This window comes from Pan paniscus, chromosome 3, assembly GCF_029289425.2.
Source record: "Pan paniscus chromosome 3, NHGRI_mPanPan1-v2.0_pri, whole genome shotgun sequence".
Lineage (NCBI taxonomy): Eukaryota > Metazoa > Chordata > Mammalia > Primates > Hominidae > Pan > Pan paniscus.
In genome coordinates, this window is record NC_073252.2 from 61,184,450 (window position 1) to 61,197,552 (window position 13,103).

Below are 13,103 nucleotides of genomic sequence, written 5' to 3' on the forward strand. Positions count from 1 at the left end.
TCTATATAAGAAAAACTTAAAACAAAGGAGTTGCATTCAACTCCTTGCCTTCTGAGGATGCCCTACTGTGTAATGTCATAGCTTTTAATAAACCATCTTTTCTCACTGTACTCTGTGACTCACCTTGAATTCCTTCCTGTGTGGAATCCAAGAACCTTTACTTCATGTCTGTATCAAGACCCCTTTTTCCGGTAACACTTCCAAGGAGACATTTCTGGCTTTCACCGTTTGCCTTAATTTGATGGTTATTAGTCCTCACTCTTCTATTATTTTCTCCCAAGCCTTAACTCTGTGGAAAAAAACATTTGCCTCTATTGTGGTCATAATTTCTACTGTTCCCATACTGATAAATGTGTGATATACCCTAATAACTAATGTTTCCCCCTCAAAAGATTGCCATCATAATTTGCCATTACTGAATGTATGAAAAATTTAAATTGCCACATTCCAGGGGCTATTTGTATTCTCTGTACCAATAGCGATAGGGTTCTCATTACACTTGGTAGTGAATAATCCAACTCTACAATCTCATTTTCTTGTCTGTTCTTTTTTTCTGACCTCTCTTGGTACATATTATCAAATGCTCAGTGCCTTGAAGAAGTAGATTCTAAGCTGAATATTTTTTAAGGGAGATAATTAGGGAGTTTTCTTGGAAATAACATCTGTGAAAAAGTAGGAAGCAGGATTGGACAGTGGAACAAATTAGGACATAATTCAGTGCAATGGTCTGAATGTCTGGGTGCCCCCAAAATTCATAAGTTAAAATTCTAATAACCAAAATTACTGTATTAGCAGATAGAACCATTTAGGAGGTGTTTAGGTCATGAAGGCAGAGTCCTCATTAATGGAATTAATTCTTTTGAAAAATATGCTCACAATAACTCATTCATCTCTTTTCCCCATTAAGACATGGTGATCAGTTGCCATCTTGGAGGAATGCCCAATACCAGCATCTTGATGGTGAATCTTTCAGCCTCAAGAACTGTGACAAATAAATGTTTGTTGTCTGTAGGCTAGCCAATGTATGGTATTTTTCTATATAGCACCCTGAGCATGCTAAGACACGCAGTCTCAGCATAGGTTTTGTCTCACCCACTGGGAGCTCTGAAGCTGTTAGGCCTTCAGAGTTGGTCCAAATTGAAAAGGGGAGAATGGGCCTTTAGAGTCCTACATGTGACCAGGCATTGGATATGGGCTGTCTTGGAAAGGTCACTATATGCTAGATAGCTTTCAGCAGGGTTGTACTGAGAGAGAGAGCTTATAGGTGAGGTATGTCAGTTGTACATCACTTCATCAGCTGGAAAGTAATTTCTATATTCCCAAAAGGGGAATCTGGGTGACACATAATGCATGCACTCAAGGACAATAAAAACATTGAACAATATTGACACTCTGCAGGCAATATTTTCTCAGAAACTAGGTTTGAATATCCTTTTAAGAAAGATTTACCTCATTGCAGGTTAACAGACCATTAATAGAATAAAAACATGTTTGTCTATTTTGTCACATGCATCTTTTCCTTCTTAATTCTACTTTGATGGAAATTTCTGGTGAGATTTTTTTCAAAATAAAACTTGCCTGAATTACAAGGCAATCTGCGAAACAAGTTCAGGAGTAGGCACTTAGAAGATAAATACTTTCTAAAAGTGAGAAACATAAGGAATGTTGCAAATATTCAGGAAGGGATAAGATTTTGATTTAGGGAAAATATTTTCAAATAAAGCAAAGTAACTGAAATTGTACTTTGTCAGATGCATAACTGGGAAAAATATTCTCTCCTTCTATATGTTGTCTGTTCACTCTGATGATAGTTTATTTTGCTGTGCAGGAGACCTTTAATTAGATCCAATTTGTCCATTTTTCTTTTGTTGTAATTGCTTTTGGTGTTTTCATCATAAAATCTTTGCCTGTTCCTAAGCCTTGAATGGCATTACCTAGATTTTCTTTTAGGGTTTTTAAAGTTTTTGTTGTTACATTTAATTCTTTAATCCACCTTGAGTTAGTTTTCATATAAAGTATTAGGAAGGAGTGCAGTTTTAATTTTCTGCATACAACTAGCCAGTTCTCCCAGAACCATGTATTAAATAGTAAACCCTTTTCTGATTGTTTTTACAAGGTTTGTCAAAGATCAGATGGTTGTAGATGTGTGGTGTAATTTCTGAGGTCTCTGTTCTACTCCATTGGGCTACATGTCTGTTTTTGTACAAGTATTATGCTGTTTTGGTTACTATAGCTTTGTAGTATAGTTTGAAGTCAGGTAGCATGATACCTCCAGCTTTATTCTATTTGCTTAGGATTGTCTTGGCTCTACTGACTTTTTAGTTCCTTATACATTTTGAAATAGTTTTTTTTTTCTAATTCTGTAAAGAATGTCAATGGTAGTTCAATGAGAACAGCATTGAATCTATAAATTACTTTGGGCAGTATGACCATTTTTATGTTATTGATTCTTCCTACCCATGATCAAGGAATGTTTTTCCATTTGTTGGTGTCCTCTCTGATTTCCTTGAGCAGTGGTTTGTAGTTCTTGAAGAAGTCCTTCACTTCCCTTGCTAGTAGAATTCTTAGATATTTTATTTTCATGGTAGCTATTGTGAATGGAAGTTCATTTACTATTTGGCTCTTTGCTTGCCTGTTGTTGGTGTACAGGAAAGCTACCAATTTTTGAACATTGATTTTATATTCTGAGATTAATGAAGTTGCTTATCAGTTTAAGAAGCTTTTGGACTGAAACAATGGGTTTTCTAGATATAGAATCATGTTATCTGCAAACAAAGATAATTTTATTTCCACTCTTCTGATTGAATAACTTTTATTTATTTCTCACAACTGATTGACCTGACCAAAACTTTCAGTAAAATGTTGAATAGGAGTGGTGAGAGATGACATTGTGGTCTTGGGCTGTTTTTCAAGGGAAATGCTTCCGGCTTTTGCCCATTCAATATGATATTGGTTGTGCATTTATCATAAATGGCTCTTATTATTTTGAGGTATGTTCCTTTAATGCCTAGTTAATTTAGAGTTTTTAATGTGAAGAAATGCTGAATTTTATGAAAGGCCTTTTCTGCATCTATTGAGATAATCATGTGTTTTTTGTCTTTAGATCTGTTTATGTGATGAATAACATTTATTGATTTTTGTACATTGAACCAAACTTGTATTCTGAGGATGAAGTCATCTTGATTGTGATAGATAAACTTATTGATGTGTTGCTGGATTTGGTTTGTCAGTATTTTAGAGGATTTTTGCTTTGATATTCATCAGGGATATTGGCCTCAAGTTTTGTCGTTGTTGTTGTTGTTGATGTTGGAGTCCCTCCTTTATGATTATTTGGAATAGTTTCAGAAGAAATAGTATCTCTGTTAGAATTCAGCTGTAAGTCTATCTGATCCTGGGATTTTTGTTGTTGGTGGTGGTGGTAGGCTATTTATTACTGCCTCAATTTTTGAACTCATTATTGGTTTATTCAGGGATTTAATGTTTTCCTGGTTCAGACTTGGGAGGGTGTGTGCATCCAGGAATGTATCCATTTCTTCTAGATTTTCTAGTTTATGTGCTAAAGATTTTTAAAGTATTCTCTGATGGTTGTTTGTATGTTTGTGGGGTCAGTGGTGATATCCCCCTTATCATTTCTGACTATGTCTATTTAATTCTTTTTAGTTTTCTTCTTTATTAGTGCAGATGTGGTCTATTTTGTTAACTTTTATTAAAAAAAAAAAATACAGCTCCTGAATCCCTTGAGTTTTTTGAAGGATTTTGTGTGTCTCTATCTCATTCAGTTCTGCTCTGATCTTGGTTATTTCTTGTCTTCTGCTAGCTTTGGGAAGTTTTCCTCTTGGTCCTCTAGTTCTTTTACTTGTGATGTTAGGTCATTGACTAGAGATATTTGTAGCTTTTTGATATGGGGCATTTAGTGCTCTAACTTTTCCTCTTACCACTGCTTAAGCTGCATCTGAGAGATTCTGGTATGTTGTCTCGTTGTTCTCATTAGTTTCAAAGAACTTCCTAATTTCTGCCCTAATTTTAGTATTTACCCAGGAGTCATTCAGGAGCATGTTGTACAAGTTCCATATAGTCTTGTGATTTTGATTGAGTTTCTTAATGTTGAGTTATAATTTATTTGCATTGTGGTCTGGGAGACTGTTTGTTATGATTTCAGTTCTTTTGCATTTGATGAGGAGTGTTTTATTTCCAATAATGTGATCAATTTTAGAGTAAGTGCCATGGAGCCATGAGAAGAATGTATATTCTGTTGTTTTCAGTTGGAGAGTTCTCTAGATATCTATTAGGTCTACTTGATCCAGAGCTGAGTTCAGGTCCTGAAAATCTTTGTTAATTTTCTGTCTCAATGATCTGTCTAATATTGTCAGTGGAGTGTTAAAATCTTCCACTATTATTGTGTGGGAGTCTAAGTCATTTTGAAGGTCTCTAAGAACTGGCTTTATGAATCTGGATGCTTCTGTATTGGGTACACATATATTTAGAATAATTAGCTTTTTTGTTGAATTGAAAACTCATCATCATGTAATGCCTTTTTAAAAAATATTTGTTGGTTTAAAATCTGTTTTGTCAGGAACAAAAATTGTAACTACTGCTTTTTTTCTGTTTTCCTCTGCTTGGTAAATTTTCCTCCATCCCTTTATTTTGAGCCTATGTGTGTCTTCTCATGTGAAATAGGTCTCTTGAAGACAACATACTGATGGAGCTTGACTCTTTATCCAGCTTGCCATTCTGTGTTTTTAATTGAGGCGTTAAGTCCATTTACATTTATGGTTAATATTGTGTCAATTTCATCCTGTCATCATGATGGCTATTTTGCAGACTTGTTTACATGGTTGTTTTATAGTGTCACTAGTCTGTGTACCTTGGTGTGTTTTTTGTAGTCACTGGTAACGGTATTTCCTTTCAATAGTTAGTAGTTCCCTCAGGAGTTCTTGAAAGGCAAGCTTGGTGGTGATGAATTTCCTCAGCATTTGCTTGTCTGAAAGGAATATGATTTCCCTTTCACTTATACAGCTTAGTGTGTCTGGTTATGAAATTCTGGGTTACAAATTCTTTTCTTTAACAATGTTGAATATTAGTCCCAAATATCTTGTGGTTTGTAGGGTTTCCAATGACAGGTTGTTAGTCTGATGGGCTTTCCTTTGTAGGTGACCTGGCCTTTCTCTCTGGCTGCTCTTAACACTTTTCTTTCATTGTGACTTTGGAGAATCTGATGATTATGTGTCTTGAGGTTGATTTTCTCATGGAGCATCTTGCTGGGGTTCTCTGGATTTTCTGAATTCAAATGTTTCCCTGTATTGCTAAGTTGGGGGCATTCTCCTGGATTATATCTCAAAGTATGCTTTCAAACTTGGTTCCACTATCCCTATCTCTTTCAGGTACCCCAATCAATCATAGGTATTTTTATATAGAGCCATAGTTCTCGGAGGTTTTGTTGATTCCTTTTCATTCTTTTCTCCTCTATTTTTGTCTGCCTGTCTTATTTCAGAAAAATAGTCTGCACACTCTGAGATTCGTTCTTCTGCTTGGTTTATTTGGCTATCAATACTTGTTATTGTGTCGTGAAGTTCTCATGTTGTGTTTCTCAGCTTCATCGGGTCATTTATGTTCCTCTTTAAATAAGCAATTCTGGGTATGAGCTCCTGTAAATTTTTCTTGAGATGGAGTCTTGCTCTGTCACCAGGCTGGAGTGTAGTGGCATGATCTCAGCTCACTGCAATGTCCACCTCATGGGTTCAAGTGATTCCCCTGCTTCAGCCTTCTGAGTAGCTGAGACTACAGGTGTGCACCACCACACCTGGTTAATTTTTTGTGTTTTAGTAGAGACAGCCTTTCACCATGTTGGCCAGGATCATCTCAATCTCCTGACCTCAGGATCTGGCTGCCTCAGCCTCCCAAAGTGCTTGGATTGCAGGTGTTAGCCACTGTGTCCGGCCCTGTATTGTTTTATTATGATTCTTAGCTTCTTTGTCTTGTTTTAGAACATGCTCCTTTAGCTCAGTGTGGTTTGTTATTACCAACCTTCTGAAGCTGACTTTTGTAAATTCAGCCATCTCAGACTTGGCTAAGTTAGGTGCCCTTGCTGGAGAGCTGTTTCAATCATTTCAAGAAGAGGCACTCTGGCTTTTTAAATTTTCAATGTTTTTGCATTGATTCTTTCTCAACTTTGTTGAGGTTGCTGACCTTTGAACGGGTTTTTATGGGTGGTTTTTTTTGTTCATGTTGTTGCTGTAGCTTTCTATTTGTTTGTTTTTCTTTTAACAGTCAAGCCCTTCTTCTATAGGGCTACTGCTGTTTGCTATGGTTCAATCCAGACTCTAATACCCTCTGTTACAGGCTGAAAGAATGAGGGTCCTGACCAACTCAGTATACCACTGGAGCAAACAGAAAACTGTTCTCATGAAAGCAGGATTTGGAAAACTGATGACTGTGTCTGCCCCCAGAAAGAGTGCTGAGGGCAGTCACACCCCAAGCACAGTGTTCTTTGTGATTACCTATAGAAGTATCTGAAGCCTGTTGTACAAAGAAAGCAATTAAGTGTACCTGTGATAAATCAAGCAGCTGACCAACCATTACCTCTCCATCCCTCCTATTTCTCCCTTATAAATACGAAGGGCTGTAGAAGCTTAGATCCCTTGTTCACTAGAAACAAGGAGCCCCCTGTCACCTTCTTTTAAAACAGATCTTTCTGTCTCTGTCTTCATTTCTCTATTCATCCCCCTTCGTTCAATCCTGTAGCAACCGGCAGTGACAAGTGGTGCCCAGGACAGGGACATGAGCAAAGAAGGTCTGCTGGAGCAGAGAAAGTGAAACTGACCAGATGAGCAAGAAACCTTGGGACAAGTCTTCTGGCAGCTAATATAAGTCAGTGCCCTAAAGAGGTACTGGGAATGGGAAGTTTTCTGAATCAGGGTAACATGGGGCAGAATCTATCTATTCAGGAGCAACATTATGTGCAGTTGCTTGAAGTTTTACTTAAACAATCTGGTGCTCAGGTTAGTTCTCAAACATTAACTAAGATGCTGAAGAAGGTCACTGTACATAACCCATGGTTTCCACAGATGGGCACTCTCGATGTGGAAATTTGGAACAGAATAGGAGAAGGATTAAAATGGGCTCATCAAAAAGGTCTTAAAGTTGACCCTTCTGATTTCTCCACTTGGAGTTTGTTTCTTACTGTCTGTCTGCCATTATCTCCTTATTCTGCTGGACAGCAGGAGTCATGTTCTGAGTCTAAAAATTTAAAAGAATCTGTTGTCCCACCCATGCCTCTATGAATCAATGGCCCCTATCACAGGAGAAACTAACTCAACTCTATCAGCTAGTAAAAGAGCAATTGGATGCAGGACATATTGAAGAGTCAGTTAGTCCCTGGAATTCACCAGTATTTGCAATTCCAAAAGAGTCATTAATGCACAAATTAAACCAATGGGTGCATTACAGCAAGGTCTGGCATCCGCGCCAGCCATTTTAAGGGACTGGCCTCTCTTAGTAATAGATCTTAAAGACTATTTCTTTACTATACCCTTCCACGAGAAGGATAAGCCTCGATTTGCCTTTTCTGTGCTTTCTATCCATCAAAGACAACCTGGTTCTCATTATCAATGGAAAGTTTTACCACAAGGCATGCTTAACAGTCCTGTGCTATGTCAGCATTTTGTAGGACAGGCATTAAAGGAGCCTCGGAATATGTTTCCTACTGCTTACATCATTCATTATATGGAGGATATTCTTTTGGCCACTCCTACAGATCAAATTTTACATCAGTTATTCAGAGAAACAAAACGGGCTTTGATTAAATGGAATCTCAAAATAGCTCCAGAAAAGGTGCAAACAACCTCCCCACATCGGTACTTAAGCACTATTGTTACTGAAAGAAGTGTTCGACTTCAGAAAGTAACTCTCTGTAGGGACAGATTACAAACACTGAAAGATTTCCAACAATTGTTAGGGGATATTAATTGGCTGCACCTGATGATAGGTATTGCTACTTATCGACTCAAACACCTTTATCAGACCCTCCAAGGAGATTCTTCATTAGACTCTCCTTGGCAACTTACTAAGGAGGCAGAAGGTGAATTACAGCTTGTAGAACAAATGCTTCAGTGAAGACATGCCTCCTGGCTACAGCCACAAAAGCCTTTGCTTCTGTGTATTCTTCCAACCCCCTACTCTCCAATAGGACTTTTGGGCCCATTTATAGACAAGTTTGTAACGGTAATAGAATGGCTTTTTCTATCCAATCAAACAGTAAAATCTTTACAAGTTTATCTTTCTTTAATTACTCAACTTATAACTATGGATAGGCACAGATCAAAAATGTTTACAGGATATGACCCAGACAAAATTATTGTTCCCTTGGATTTCCAACAACAGGCTGCAGCATGGGAAATGTTGACTGCTTGGCAAATTGCTCTTGTGGATTTTCTAGTAATAATAGACAAACACTATCCATCAGGCGAGTTTTGCAATTTTGTAAAGTTCACCCTTTTATCCTCCCTGTGATTACTCATCACAAGCCTATTCCAGGTGGCCAGACTTATTTCACTGATGGCTCTTCCAAAGGCTGAGCAACTATTTATGGACCTAAGCATACTCAAACAATAAAAACCTCTGGAGTTTCAGCTCAACACTCAGAATTAATGGCAGTTATTGAGGTTTTACAGCTCACTGCTTCAACTCCTATTAACATTGTCTGTGATTCAGCCTATGTTGTAAATGTAGCCAGTCACATTGAGACTGCCACTATTAAAAGCACCATAGAACCAGAGCTGTTTAACTTGTTTCTAAGACTTCAGCAAGTTATTCGTTCTCATGCTGCTCCTTTACATATTTCTCATATTCACTCTCACACACAACTTCCTGGACCACTATCTGTAGGCAATGACAAAGCAGATAAATTGATTGACTCTGTGTTTCAGCAAGCTCAAGCCTTTCATACGTTATTGCATCAAAACACCTCACCCTTACTTGTATGTTTCATCTGCCTCGTAGCCAGGCTCGAGCTATTGTGCAAGCCTGTCCCACTTGCCAGTATGTCCCTGGTGATATACCCATAAAAGGATGTAACCCGCGAGGCTTAGCTCCAAATGAAATCTGGCAAATGGGTATTACACATATAGCAGCCTTTGGCAAGCTTAGCTGTGTTCATGTGACTAGACACTTACTCTCACATGTTACATGCTACGTGTCAAACAGAAACAGCTGGCCATGTACAGTGGCATTGTTTATTGTCATTCACCCATATGGGTGTCCCTAAACCAATAAAATCTGACAATGGACCTGCTTATGTTAGTCATGCTTTTCAAAAATTTTTATAGTTATGGGCAATTACTCATAAGACAGGAATTCCTTACAATCCCTGAGGACAAGGCATTATAGAGCTGGCACATCAAACATACATTACATTTATTAATGTAATTAATGTAACATACAGTGTATGTTGAAAAAAACAAAAAGGGGGAGTAGGAGACCAGCTACCACCTCAAACAAAATTACATTTAGCCTTATTTACTTTAAATTTTTTAACACCTATTACAGATAATAAGACTCTGGCAGAACGACAGTGGCAAATGTTACAGGGAAAAAAGAAAGTTTACCTAAAGGTATTATAGAAGTCCCCAGAAGAAGGGCAATGGAAAGGCCCAGTAGATTTACTAACGTGGGGATGAGGGTATGCTTATGTTTTTACAGGACATAGACAAACTCTGTGGGTTCCCCCACCATGTATGTGACCATGGAATGGGAGACTGGAGGGATCCATGGATCCCAACCATGGGCCCAGCTCCTCCAATATGAGCCATGAGCCAGTTGAATCTGAATGCAAAGACATGGCGACAGATCAAGAAAACCACACAAAAAGCTGAGAAACTGCTAAAGCGTCAGGGTGAGGCAAAAACCCCTAACTCCAAGTTTATGGCCATGTCAGCTGTAATATCCTGTGCAGTATGTTTTCCCTGTGCAGAGGCAAAAACATATTGGGCATATATTCTTAACCTCCCAGTAGTACGACCTGTACTCTGGACTGGCAATCCTCCTGAGATATATCATGATCAAGGAGTATGGGCACCAGGACCCTTAACTCCACCTGACACAGAGCAATTAGACTCTCAGGACAATGGTATCAATTATACTGCTCCATTGGAGGGACTTCCTTTATGCATCACCCAGGATACATCACTCAACTGCAGTTTCCTTGCAATTTAATCCCAGGCATGATTGAGTTACCATAGAAAATATATGTGCCATGCAGCCATGTATACAAATGTAACAAACCTGCACGTTGTGCACATGTACCCTAGAATTTAAAGTATAATAAGAAAAATTGTCTTTCCTGACACCTGGCTTTCCAAATTAGGAAAAAGCTGAAGTTTCAAACAAGTGGTAGAAAAATTCTGAAAATTAATCTTGCAGAATAGGTTATCTATGTGAATATATTAACTAAATTCAAAAGAGTTATAAAACGTTTTTGCTTCTTTAACGTTTCTGAGTCATCGTTTTGGCAAAATAAATGACTTATAGTAATTTGGAATTCTGTTTTACAATATCAAATGCTTTAAATATACTAAAAAGGCTTTCCAAAATCAAACTTTGGTTCCAAAATTGTCTTTCCTCACATGCACACGTATATTTATTGCGGAACTACTCACAATAGCAAAGACTTGGAACCACCCCAAATGTCCATCAATGATAGACTGGATTAAGAAAATGTGGCACATATACACCATGGAATACTATGCAGCCATAAAAAAGGATGAGTTCATGTCTTTTATAAGGACATGGATGAGGCTGGAAACCATCATTCTCAGCAAACTGTCGCAAGGACAAAAAACCAGACACCTCATGTTCTCACTCATAGGTGGGAATTGAACAATGAGAACACTTGGACACAGGAAGGGGAACATCACACACTGGGGCCTGTCATGGGGTGGGGGGAGGGGGGAGGGAAAGCATTAGGAGATATACCTAATGTAAATGACGAGTTAATGGGTGCAGCTCACCAACATGGCACATGTATACATATGTAACAAACCTGCACATTGTGCAAATGTACCCTAGAACGTAAAGTATAATAATAAAAAAAAGAAAATATTTGTGCCTATTGGGCCTCAGCTCTATTAATATTTCTGGTGCAGTTACTAATCACTCCTGGTCTCATCGCCCAAATTGTATTAATTATACAGAATGGGTTCCCTTTGATAATTCTAACTCCCCTCCTTGGACCCAGTGTCTTGGCTCCCTAGCTAGACAACAGTCCATGCTGATGGGAGACATTATTGACTGGGGTCCCCATGGTCACTTGGTTGCGAGAGATGAGCATCAGACCTCATGGCATGAACTTCACTGCCACTGGTGGCAAAACCTTAACATCTCTTTGCCACATCACATTGGGATTCAATCCCAATCTGCTGTGCAAATTACTTGGCATGGTGCAGGCCTTAGCCCACCTTTGCCTCAATGGCATTCTCAAGGAAAGAGAGGTCCAATCCAGAATTCGATATGCAAAACAGCACTCCCATTTATTAATGGCAGCATTTGAGTTGGGACATTATTCAATAATAATAACAGTGCTAAATGCAGTTTTAATATTATCATGGTAGAAAATATTACCGCTCAATTTATAATTTGTGCTTTAATCCTTATGTTTTCTTAGTAGCAAAAAAGGACCAACTCCAGGTGGACGATGCCCAGTCGACTTGTGATTCCTGTCAACTTTATCATTGCCTTAATCACAGCACAATACAGACACATGATATATCCACCCTAATAATTCTAGGTTGCATTCTCAGATTATGGATTCCTGTAAATCTATCTGAACCTTGGGTGGCCATTCCCATTTTACATCTTATAAAACTCTTTTTTACTCAGCTTACTCATCGTGCTCATAGAGCCTTAGGCATGATAATTGTTGCTATAGTCTCCTTAGTTACAATGATAACCTCTGTTGTGATGTCCTCAGTAGCAATGCATCGCTCTATTCAAACAGCTCAATATGTAGAAAATTGGACACGCACAGCTGGCCAGGCATGGATGCTTCAAAATAAAATTAACGCTGAAATATAAACAGAGGTGGCAATGTTAAAGGCTACTGTTCTTCGGCTAGGAGAACAAATACAAAGTTTGCAGTTGCATCAGCAATTGCATTGTCATTTTAATCATACTCATATTTGTGTGACCAATTTGGAATATAACCAAAGTGAATATTCCTGGAGCCTTGTAAAGGCCCATTTACAGTGAGCTTTCACATCCAATGTTACTTTTGATATTTATGATTTACAAAGTAAAATCCTTAACTTTGATAAGCAAACCCAAGTGTTTCAGCCCTGTTTAAAAGCTTGGGCAGAATTCCAACAAGGTTTAGAGAGCCTTAACCCTTGGACCTACTGCAAACAGCAACTCAATGTCTTTGTTGTTACTATTGGATTAATGTTATTATGTTTCTGTTTTTTTGTTCATAGTCTTCAAAATCAGGTGGACCACCAAATGGCAATTGAGAGCTGCAAAACCTGCAATTACCTTTATTCAATTAATGAAAAAGCAAAAAGAGGGAGATGTTACAGGCCAAAAGAATGAGGGTCGTGACCAACTCAGCATACCACTGGAGGCTATACGAGCAAACAGAAAACTGTTCTCATGAAAGCAGGATGTTGGAAAACTGATGACTATGTCTGCCCCCAGAAGGAGTGCTGAGGGCAATCACACCCCAAGCACAGTGTTCCTTGTGATTATCTGTAGGAATATCTGAAGCCTGTTGTACAAAGAAAGAAATTATGTGTACCTGTGATAAATCAAGCAGCTGACCAACCATTACCTCTCCCTCCCTGCTCTTTTTACCTAATAAATATGAAGGGTTGTAGAAGCTCAAAGCCTTTGTTCACTAGGAGCAAGGAGCCCCTGACACCTTCTTTTAAAACAGATCTTTTTGTCTTTGTCTTCATTTCTCCATTCATCTCCCTTCACCCAATCCCATAGCAACTGACAGCAACAGCCTCGGTCTCTCACACACCTGGAGGTATCACCAGTAAAGATACCTCCTTTGGCTGGGGGTTGGGACTCCCCTGGCTTGTGCCACTCTGGGGTGGGCTGTCACCCCACTCTGC

General features: G+C 38.5%; 1 pseudogene; it reads left to right on the forward strand.

Annotated features, from left to right (window-relative positions):
• The first annotated feature begins 8,645 nt into the window (after positions 1-8,645).
• Positions 8,646-13,103, forward strand: part of LOC100985173 (UDP-glucuronosyltransferase 2B17-like) — a 47,012-nt pseudogene continuing 42,554 nt past the window's right edge.